A 12,500-nucleotide genomic window follows, 5' to 3' on the forward strand; every position below is an offset into this window, starting at 1 on the left:
GGGGAAAAGTCAGCGCACAGGATATCTACACTGCAAATACTGTAGTAAAATGCCCACAGTAACACACCCAGAAACACTACATCCTTACTGAGTACATTTAAGGGGATTTCTAGTTTAAAATACAGTTTTCTAAAAACTGGTGGAGGTCCTTGGGGGTACCTCCCCTTGGACCATCACCATTTGATGTACAGAGCAGTATCCTTGCAGTTACATATAGCATGGAGCACTGCCATTCACCAACGGCAATGCTCGGGTCTCTAAGGGGAACTCCGACTAAGCAGATCTAAATGAAAGTTGTCTGTTGACTGTAGGAGCAGGTGCGTTGGATCTCTCTGCCTACTGAGACATCACAGGACTGTCAGAGGGGAATGGGCCTCTCAATCAGTTGCTCTTTAGCTATGTGACGCATAATAATCTGCCCCTTTATGTGCATTATTAAATAAATTATAATAATCTGTATGTTCCAGGCACCCCAGTAAGGGTTGTAGCATTAATCCTTGTGTTTAGGAATACAATGCTGTGCAGAGAGTCTAATATTCTAACAATTCTCAAATGTGTAGTAGAGAATGGGACACTGAAAATGCACACGTTTTAAAAAAAAGGTGCAAGTTTATAGGCCACACCAAAAACTGGCTACCTGTATCTGATGAACCTCAGTCTATCTTCAGATCAGAATGTTAAACTGTATTTGCAATTGTTTGAGAATAGGCAGAATGTACATAAAAGGTTTTGGCACAGTTCTTATCTCTCCCCTATGGATCGTTGCTCAATATAATAATTGAATTGCAATGCCAGGCTTTTCATGCAATTATTTTAAACAATCTATCTATAAGTTTAGAAAGCATCATTATTAATACAAGACAATACACCAATACACACAGACAATGTATGCTTATATTATTATTATTATTATTATATTATTATTATTATTATATACTTTTATTTATTAGTATTATATGTCTGTCGTCTATCAGGTTATTCAAACATTCAGTAGAATACATTTGAATTTTATTTAGATCTAAAAGAAACCCTCAAACAGACTTAAACCTAGTAAATGTAGTACAATGGCTCATAAAACTGACACCAATGTATGCAGATGTAATTAGATTTTACTATGCATCAAGTCCTAGAAGCGTGATTAAGGACGGCATCATCTGTATGTGTACAGCTGGATAAGCCTTAAATTCAAAGGATATTAGTGCACTGGCTCTGAAGGAAATGGTAAGCCAGCTGTAATTTTAATAAATGCCTATTTAATCAAAAGGGTCTTTTACTCTACAAGGAATATCTTCATTTGCCACTCAGTGCAGCCACTTTGAGGCAAGATAAAATTAAAATCCAGAAAAAGAAATCAGGAGCAGGTTTACAACTAGGACCTGGTTATTTGCCAAGTCTACATCATTTTTTAAAATATTGCATTTGCCTGGCTAATCATGACTTGCTTCATCCATGGCAAGTGTAGACATTCGTCAGGGACATATGACCATAAATATCATTTGCCTCCATTCTCTTGCATGCTCTTTTAGTTTGCAGAAAAATGTCACCCAAGGCGAAATACACCATACATAACTCATGCGTCTAACAACAACACCAACCTTGCATTGAAATATGAGGTTTAGGAACAGCAGGGAAGCACTCAACCCTTTAGAAAATTCCCACTTTCAAGCATTCTTTTTTGAGCCAAGCGAAGCTCAAGTTTTCACCTTGCTTGACATCTCTCATGTAAGCAGTTCACATATACTTAACACACATCCCTGAAAGCATACACCGGTCATGACACAATAGACCGTTTTTACTTGAGACTTTGTATTTTCTCCCATTGGGATTATGTTCTATACTTCCTGTCATATGTAGACATTATCTCATCCAGTAGATATCATATGAGATGTACCAAATTTCATAGTCTGCAATAAATATTTTACTAAGCACCAAAGACTTTCCCATAATCCCAAGAAAGTAAAATAGAGCCATTATAGGTACCCCTAAACAAGGGGAATATGTAAGAAAATAAGGACAATTACTAAAAACGATAGCATAACAAGTTCTATAGTTCCCATGAGCCAATCACACATTGATTTCCTTTTATAAACTGCTAAAAAATTGCCAGGTAGAATGTAATTGGTTTTTATTGCACCACTTTTCAGAAATGTCCCACTTGTATCTTACTGAAAATAACATTTCTTTCAACCATATATGAATCCTGCTGCTTTCATTACTTGCATGTTGATATACCTGAAGGATTACATTTGCCATTCTTGTTCACTGCAAGATTGCTTCTCTATAATACATTCAATATCTTAACTAAAAGAAAACGGTTTCCTCTTACTGCTGATGTAAGCAAACATTTTATTGTGAAGTCTTATTCACTCAAGTCTCCAGCTGCAAAACTTTGCATACATCAGCAATGCAGTAATAGAAGACAACTTAGTTTCTCTTGTGATAATTTATAGGTGTATATAACAACTTTACAATGACAGTATTTTAGATTAACATAAAGGGTTGGGATGAAGGCAGAAGAGGCAACTGTGTTGGGCACAACAAGGGTTGGGGAGCATGTCCACCACTGAATACAATAGAATAGTTTTCGAATGCTTTCCCATAGCCTGTTTCATTCATATAAAGCTGTCAGAATGCACATAAAGATGCTATTTCAGCCTAACAGCATTGACCAGCAACAACAATGCACAGCAGCCATGCAATTGTTCCAAGCGAGAGACAGGTATTCGTCAGCATCTCTTACTTAGGTGCGAAAAATGCCTTGTTCCATCATGGCCAATAATGGTTTCAATTCATTATCCTTGTACACTGAATGTATCTCACTTCGTGAGAAAAGCTACAAATGGCGATAGAGCATCCCCAAATAATAAATATGACCCTAAGGAGAACAGCATATGACCCCAGCTTCCAGCACAACTCACAAGGACAAAGGTGTCTTCAAACTTTGGTTACCATTGTTCTAGCCTCATAATAAAAAAAAAATGAAGGGGTGACTTACCAAAGTGTTTTCTCCATATATAGGGCATCTGTGTTCACTTCCAATGCCCAATCAGTTAGAATAAAATAAAAGCGTCTATTTTTTTTATTTTCCACAAAGATGATTGGACAGATCCACTCAGCTGGTGTGAAAGCCATCCCTGCCTGAAGTGGACAACCTCTGCTTTTACATCTGTTGATTTCCACCATAATAACACTCATAACATCCACAGCAATTACAAATTTGTGTTATACATATGTATGCCCGCAATAATTAATAAACACAGTCCCATAATAAAATATAAAGGTGTATGTTCATAGCAAATAAAAAGTTTGCTGTTAACATATGAAATGTATTTTTTCTTTCCAAGCAGGTCAAATATTATAGCAACACTGAGTGGTAGGAGTGGTGTCTGGAAACGCAGTATGTCACTCGGAGATGAAGCTCGAGGAGGCAGAAGATGTGTCTAGGTTTATAATGCAATAAAACAGAAGCACTTATTTCCAGAGTGCACCAGACTCAAATCTTTCTAAGTAACTCCTATTTAAACGCCTGTATTACATGAAAAGATGCTGCATGCTTATATATTTGCTATGGTTCCATGAAGATAGCACTACAGTGTCCCATGGGACTAATACCTGTGTATAGGCAGCTAAACGCAATGAACCTCCTAACAGATCTGTCATGAAATCAAAGAGCCATAACACACTGTGTGCTGTGACCTCAGCTATAAGACAAATACAGGGCAGGTGTGACTAAATTAAACATATTGGGCAGTCAACACCACTTGTGCCTGGAACATACTAATATGCTAAACATTTTGGGGATTTGTTAATGATACTTTAAGGCTAATCTTGTGCGCCAACCACTGCAAAATTCAAAAATATTAATTAATATGGATGTTAAAACTCATTGCCAGGCAACTCCCAACACCCACCATGACCGAATATGTACATACATTCTGGAATGGTTTAGAACCAAGATAATGTATACAAAATAAGCCTGTTCTACATCCTCTGCAATAACCTTTAAGGTTGTGCCTATTACACTAGTCAGGGTAAGGTGTACACCAACTAAGCTTAACCCCTTACCTTCCTGAAATGGACCAATCCTCTGTTTTGTCATCTGGATCTATCTAATGAACATGTTAAAATTGCTACAACAATAGTGTCACATTATATGTAAAAATGTTTAACAGTACTTCTGTTCTACCAACACCGCCTATCATACGGAAAAAAACAGCATATTTTGTACTAATACCATGGATAGTGCATTATAATGGCCATGCCTCACATTTCCTAGCTGCATGCTCTGTCTGAGCAGGCTGCCTGCATCATAGAAGACTTGTGTGTGTATAGCACTAAATCAACCAGGGCTATTTATAGAACTAAACGCCTCCTAAAACACTGTGACTATAGAAGAGGTGAAATACGGTATATATTACTCTCTTCAGCAATCAACCAGCCGATTGCATATGTCTCTGCAGTATAAACTATCTCCCTCTTCATCATCATGCAATGTACATGTCTTCTCATGTATCACTGAATGAATAACATCCTATTCCCTCTACTATCCCCCTAGAGAGCCTGTCTCCTTGCTCTGCACTTACTGCACCTTCTCAAAGTGCAACATCACATTCAGATGTGTAATATAAATACAGTGCATTCCATCTTTCTTTTCTATGTAATGGTATATCTTCTACAGAAAGATGGATTCAATATTGCTTAAACTCTGTAGCAATACTAATGGCTGCTTTGCTACCTGTACTTTTAAATATATATATATATATAATGTATACGTTGAATGTTCTTCTCTATAAGTGCATCAAGCAGTCTAGAGTACAAATTACAAGTACATTTTATAATATAACATATATCTGCATGTTTCACAACTCTGCTATATGTACATTAATATATACATAAGCAATATGCATACCATGTAAGCAGTTATGATAACTGCACAGTAGACACATACACACACACACACACACACACACACACATATATTTCTATATACATGTTACCTGTGTTAAATGGCTGCTCTATATATTCCTATAAATGAGAAGTCTGCAATAAATATAATACAATCTTGATTCCACATATTAAGTCTGAATGAGTTTTCTGCAGACTCAGTTGTCTATGTATTAATATATAACATTTACACTTTAAATACCCCATGCATTCATGTGTTTGCTGTATCACAGAAAACTTCCCTAATGGAAAATAGATATGACACATTACCTTCTTTTCACCTCGGCAGGATCAGACGTTCTGCAGATGTTAACCCCAGTAAAAAACATCACATTAAATCCTGGTTAAACAGGCTCCCGGCCTAACAAGCAGCATCCATTTCCATCTCTAGTACCTCCTCTGTGGCTTTGCTGGAATACAGACACAGCCCCTCTTGCTTCCTCCTGTGTGTGCGTGTGTGTGTGTCTGTGATCCTGCTACCACATCCCATCACCCTGCTAACGGTCTCTCACACAGGCACTGGCTGCAGTCCAGGGTGCACCACTGAAATGTTCTTTAAAAAAAAAAACAGAGAGAAATTGTAGAGAGTGCCGGCCACACCACAAGGAGATTCACACACACACAGGCAGAGCATGCCATTGGGAGGAAGGAGGGGTGAGAAAGCAGCTTCAGTACCACTGCTTGTCCTAGGTTTTTCCCGCTGGTGCATTCCTCCTATTTTTAATGACTCACATGCAGACAAAAACACACTTTAAATGAGAAGAGGCTGCATAGTGGATGGGGGGAAGGGGATTAGAGAATAAAAGAGGCTGCTTACACTGCTGATGCTGGGTTATGTGTAACCCAAGCACCTCAGCACGCAGGCAGTCATTCAAACTGAGGCCCTGAACTATACACTGCATAGCAACATCTGGGCTGCAACAGCATGAACCTGCTCACCAGTAATCTCACTTGGTGTTGCTAAGCAAGTCAGGCATCGTTCAGAATAATTTCCCAGCTTTTCCAGTCTCCGTCAGAGCTTGCAGTCTAAAAAGTGGGATCACTTTTAAAACATGTAGTTGAAGAATTCAACTTAATATTATTGTGTTATTAATTTGAACAGTCAGCATTACAGTGCTTGAGTTTTGAAGTTCAAGTCTGCCATTTATATGGAAAGCCGTTAAAAAAAAACTATACATCATCATCATCTATTTATATAGCTCCACTAATTCCTCAGCGCTGTACAGAGAACTCATATCATTCCTTGCTCCATTGGAGCTTACAGTCTAAATTCCCTAACATATAGTCTCTCTATCTCTGTCTGTCTGTCTGTGTATGTTAGGAAATTTAGACTGTAAGCTCCAATGGGGCAGGGACTGATGTGAATGAGTTCTCTGTACAGCTCTGCGCTATCAGTGGTGCTATATAAAATAAATGGTGATGATGATGATGATACACACACACACACAGACAGGGAGAGACTAGGGTCAAGTTAATAGCAGTCAATTAACCAACTAGCATGTTTTTGGAGTGTGGGAGGAAACCGGAGCACCCTGGGGAAACCCACACAGACACGGGGAGGACATACATACTCCACACAGATATGTAGCCATTTAAACTTCAACAAGCTTGAACATGTTTGAACTGGCTGAACCATGAACCTGCTCACCCTGGTTGAGTTTAAATCAAATGTTTGTAAACATGCATTTATTGCATATTTTCAAACTCAGTCATATATAAATCAGAATCCTGAGCCCTCCACCCCTGAAAGTTAAAATCATATCACTGAATGAGTAAACAAAGTAACAAAATAGCAATGTAAGTAATTAATCAGATTTCATATTAGGTAAGTAGTTGCTACTTCTGTGAAACACGTCAATGTCCTTCTGAAACTATCACTAAATACACTGCTTTATCTTTATGGCTGTCACTAAGAACTTTATATCTTCTGAGGATATTAGTTTATAGTATATATCAACCAAACTGTATTGTGCTCATGAATGAAAATAAAGAACTTTGCATAGATAATACAACTACTTTGATAAACCACAGAAGACAAGAATTTAATGAATGTGTTTAGTAAAAGTTGCAGGGAGGCGTAAGCAAATCCATAATTTAACGTCTGCTGGTGGAAAACCTGAATTAATTTGTTCACACACTTTAGTCCCAAAACACTACAAATTAAAAGTCATATTGTATGATTTTTTTTTAAGTAATAAGGCATGATATCAACAAACAGTTTAATCATATCACAATTCAGATTCTGTTACTGAAAATTGATATCTCTGCACTAATATATATATAATGACAAATTGCACAGCCAGGCTTTGTTATCTATTTTCGAAATACATACCATTTTCAATTGTAGAATAAAATCATTGAAACATTTATTACATACTTAATATTTTGTAAATATATATATATATATATATATATATATATATATATACATATACAAGTTAACCCGTGCATGATACTCATGCATTCTAGTCAAATCAAGATACTTAAGGTCTTAAAAAGGTTCTTGTCATGCATTTGGGCCTAGCCCAGGCCTCCTCAGGGGAAGATCGTTACTTCCCGACGCAAGCGCCCTTTTTAATGTGTGTTCATGAGGTAAAATTACCTCACGGAAATGAGTTTGACCCCTCAACTCGTAAATTTAGCCTTTACTACCCCTCCCATGGGGGGGAGGGGGGATAATGGAAGTTAACTGACTTGACTATTCTAATTTTTTTGTCAAATAATGTCAGTATACCAAATTTCAGGTCAATTGGATGAGCCCTTTCTGAGAAAATAGTTTTTTCCACACACACACACACACACACACACACACTAACGCACGCCTCTACACATGTGTGTTCATGAGGTAAAATTACCTCACGAAAATGAGTTTGAGCCCTACCAAATTTCAGCCCTTTTTGAATTTTTTTTCCCACACACACTAAGAATTTAGTAGGTCAGTGTATAACTCTGCCCAGCAGGTGGCGCTGCAACTTGTTTGTTTTTTTTCCACACACAGACGCCACTAAGCATTTATATAATATATATATATATGTATATATATATATATATATATATATATATATATATATATATATATATGTGTAACTCTTTTGAAATGTGTTGATATGAAGGACATCTACAGTGTTTTCCATTGGTAGGCATTACATGAGATATTAGAGATGTTTTTTTGGCAATAATATGTAGTTAGTTTGCCTATTTCAGGTGTAAGTCCATATGCATACTCGATATGTGAACATGATCAAGTCAGACAGGTTGTAAAAACCACAAACATTAGGACAAATGGAGGTACAAACAAAAAAATCAGTACAATAAACTTGCACAACAAAGCAAATATACAAATATAAAACAAATACCATATTAACATAGTGTCATACATTTGTGTTTCATTATTGAAACTCATACTGTTAAGAAACTGTGTGGACTAAGGTTATGGAAACAATGATATCACGTGACATCTAGGAATTAAAAGGTGGTGAAAATTTCAATTTTCTTTACAGCATATGTAGCCGAGACAAAGTTACGTCTTCAATTATGCTGGCAGCAGGAAAAGGAGCTGGCAGCTGATGCTGAATCAGTGAAAAATCCAAGAAAAAATAAGTCAAGAAAGGAAACAAATCGATAGAACTTGGCCTGTGTATAGTTCTTTTCCCCATGCACATCGATTCTCTGACCTCCTTTAAAAGATGATGACGCCGTCAATCTGAACAGCTTTCAACAATGTTTATTTTCACTTCAAACAGGAAGACAGAGAATAATAACCTGGTGCTTTAGGTCTAGTGAAGGCATTGGGGGTAAATGTCTAACTATTTCTAATTACATTATACACCATTGAGGCGGTTGTGTTGAGGGAACTAAAAGGGATTTTCCTATTCATTTTGAGTATAAACAACCGCCCTACCTTTCCTATAATAGTACCTAGGTAGGGGTGCCTCCCTTTGGACCCGACTTTTAAGACCTCCCCTCTGGAACGTCATGTAACAGGTGTATTAGGGGGCATGGGGACACTACTGCGTCACCCTGACCCCGTCCACTGCTAGGAAATGGACAAATTAACGGCATTGCCTAGCAGGGGGTGTAGCTCACTGACGCACTGTCATTAAGCCCTGCCCCCACAACGTGCCGGGAGAATGTCTACTCTTCCAGGCCCGGAAATTCCTGGAGAGTATGAGTTACAATGCAGCACTGTTATTGAAAGGCTACTGATAACTGGATGGCCCTCCACCAAAGTACTTTTATAAGGAGTGGGAGGCTGTTCAAAGGTAATATATTAAAAAGGGCAAGAAAGGAATCAAACATCCATGTACTCTAAATAAAATACATTCAAAATGTAATTTTCTTGCAAAACAAATAAATTTGAAATTTAGTTCTTATATAAGGAATTGTGGACAGAGACGTGTAAATTGTTCCTTATATGTTTCTGTTGTCAACCTATGTATCCAGAAAATGCTGGTTAGAAACAGGGGTATGGACAGATATAGATATGTACAGCCAATTATCCAACTAGCATACAGCTCTTTAAAACTTTTAATTTATTTAGTTTCATAAACATAACAGGACTGATTCATTAAGCAAAGTAAGGCAACAAAATGAGTACGTTTTCTCCTGGACAAAACCATGTTACAATGCAAGGGGTGCATATTAGTTTATTTTGTATATAAGTTAAATACTGGCTGTTTTCTAATGTAGCACACAAATACTTGATAGATTTATTTTTACACTGACATTGAAAGTTGATCTAGGACATGCCCCCGGTACAATTAAGTTCTGGATCCTCCCCTGCCACTTTGTGACTGGGTGACTGGATCATATAGCCCACTAGTCACTTTTTACCTTTGCAGTCTGGTTGGACCAATATGCTGTATGTAGCACTTGACCTCATGTGTTAATTACCCATTGTCCTATAGATTTTAAGCTTGCGAGCAGAGCCTTATTACCTCTCTGTATGTATGTTTTACCCAGTATTGTTTTACTAATGAGTTGTTCCTAATTGTAAAGCGCTATGAAATTTGCTGACGTTATATAAATAAATGTACTGTGTTTTTGTATACAGACATGTAACTGGAATTTTATTATCATTTTGGACCTTTGTACATGGCATCTTCAGTTTATGTTAATGATACAAGTAATATGTTTCCACCCAATTCCTTGAACAGATTCAGTCCTTCATGTTCTGGTTTGTGAGGCCCAGGGGCAAATGCAGGGTTTCTAGATGGAGTTTTCATTGTTTGCCACAATACCAGTTAGATTAGTATAATTCAAAAAATGCCTGTGAAAAAGTGTACATGTGCCACGCGCCTGAGTAGAGGTGGGGGTGGAGACGGGATCTGCGCATATTGAAATGAAGGCCATGCGCTGCCTTCTTTATGGTAATAGGCAGAGCGTGGTGTGGAGGAAGGAGGAGTCCCTTTCTGAAGGCGGGGCCACCAGAGCAGAGGTAATGGGCAGTACGCAGCTGCAATAGTCTGCACATCTACTGCCTTCTTCTGGCAGCCCCATGACGTCACTGAGGTCACCAGAAGATAAGTAAACCTCCATTGAGGTTAATTACCGGCCTCTACATATTGGAGATAGAGGTGGTGAGTTGAGCATGGGGTTTTTTTGAGCAACTTAAAATCCCCCTTAATGTGTGCCTGAGGTCTTTTAGGTTTCTTCTAGCCCACCTTATTCTAACTTATTAGTTCTTCTGGTTCCACTAAAAGCCCAACACCATAAAAGCTACTGATAAGCGTAAATGTAAAAGTTACATTATACAGATGTTGCCGTTTTATTTTTATGCTCACATATTATCATACTTGCCAACTCTCCCGGAATGTCCGGGAGACTCCCGCATTTTGAGAGAGTCTCCCGGACTCCCGGGCGAGTGTGGCAAAATCCCGGATCTGCCCACTTCCTAGTGAAGTGGGCAGAATTAGGTCACAAACGCCGCGATTCCTGGTGAATCGCGGCGTTTGGCCCCGCCCCCTCTGTCAAATGACGCATTTTGCGTCATGACGTCATGGGGGCGGGTCCAAAATGACACGGATTTTGGAGGCCCGCCCCCCATGACGCCCACCTCCCCCGCAGGCTCCCGGATACCAACATTGTAAAGTTGGTAAGTATGCATATTATTGACTGTAAGTAAAATCTGCACTGTATATAAATTTGTTGGGCCTGATTCAGTAAGGCAAGTAAAGCAAAAAATGAGTAACTTTGCACCTTTGCAAAAGCATGTTGCATTGAAGGGGGAGGTAAATTTAATGCACAGATCACCCCTCCTGGATCAACCACTGTGTTGTCAACAGAAATTGAAATGTCAGGCAGGAGGCTTCTGTTGGTGGGTGGGAATATTATTAACTCTGTTTTGGAACTGAGATTGAGTTTGAGTTGTTTGGAGGACATCCAAGATGAAGTGGCAGAAAGACAGTCAGTAAGAAATCCCAACTTCATACATCTTAACAGCAGCATCACCAACAGGAAGAAAAGGAATTAACAGAAAAGAAAGTTCCATCCAAACAAATTGCATAATTACAAATTATTGTTAATGTTAAAGACTGTGCTTTCATGCAGCAACATTATGTATGTTTTTATGTATGTTGTAATTGGAAAGGAATCAGGTTATGAGAAAAATAAAATTAATCTTGTAGTGAGACACATGGTCACTCAAATAATTTGTCTTCCTGAACGTACTGAAGGGTCAGATGCTCTGAGCACGTATAATAATCCTAAGCTTTAACAACAGGAAAAGGGAAACGGCTTGATGAAATATGACAAGGACCTTGTGTTTTAGGGAATCCCTGTTCCTGAAAAATATTATTATATTACTAAGTAAATCTGCTTTTCAAACAGACCTTCAAAGATGTTTTCATATGACATTCTATCTGCATCACAAACATTAACAGATATTGCAGCATGTAACACCAAGGTGAAAAGTCAATTCGGTGATAGAATAGCGCAGTAATTGTAAAGTATGTACGTTTTAGCCATTTATAGATATAAGTAGCCTGTACAGACTTTAATTTATGATACTATAGACACATTTGTGATTAATATTTGTGCTGAAATATTAAGCTAGATATCCAAAGGCTATGTAATGTTCTTATGATCAGAATGTGTAGAGCTATGTATGGAGGAGGAGGAACAAACAGACAAGCTGATTTTATAGGACACTTGTAATGGTCGTACAGGTTAAATTATTGTCTACATTGTTAGTCAACAAATGATCAAACGCAACTGATATCCAGTAAATTAATACTTACAGTTACTTACATGCTCCACACGGAGCCTGGGGACTGCTCCATGCAGCCATTTTTTCCCTGTGATCCTCCGTAATATAGTACAAGACAAACTTTTTATAAGTTCACCACTTTAAAATGGTTACAGAATGTGTGTTAGTGGTAGGACCAATCGGAAACTGCAATATCTGTGCTTGTGACTTCTGATTGGTACTCTTGCTTGCACAAATCCCCAACCCCATCTAGAGTTGCATGATGTACCCCTAAAGTTCCTCGGGAGGGGATGGAACAGGTAACATTTAACAACTAGGTTGTAATGCAGTTGATTTTCACAAAACACAA

At 38.1% G+C, this 12,500-nt stretch overlaps 1 protein-coding gene across 7 annotated transcripts in view; it reads right to left on the reverse strand.

The window, feature by feature from the left end:
• FRMD4A (FERM domain containing 4A) overlaps positions 1–12,500 on the reverse strand; it is a 361,665-nt gene that overhangs the window by 159,070 nt on the left and 190,095 nt on the right. Inside the window, exon 1 of one of the 7 annotated variants that reach the window (XM_075208672.1) lies at positions 5,215–5,631. The exons of the other annotated variants lie outside the window; for them this stretch is intronic. The gene's annotated coding sequence lies outside the window, so the exon portion shown is untranslated. Of the gene's footprint in view, positions 1–5,214; positions 5,632–12,500 lie in introns of those variants that run through there. 7 annotated transcript variants of the gene reach the window in all.

Source organism: Mixophyes fleayi, chromosome 4 (genome assembly GCF_038048845.1).
Source record: "Mixophyes fleayi isolate aMixFle1 chromosome 4, aMixFle1.hap1, whole genome shotgun sequence".
NCBI classification, from domain to species: domain Eukaryota; kingdom Metazoa; phylum Chordata; class Amphibia; order Anura; family Limnodynastidae; genus Mixophyes; species Mixophyes fleayi.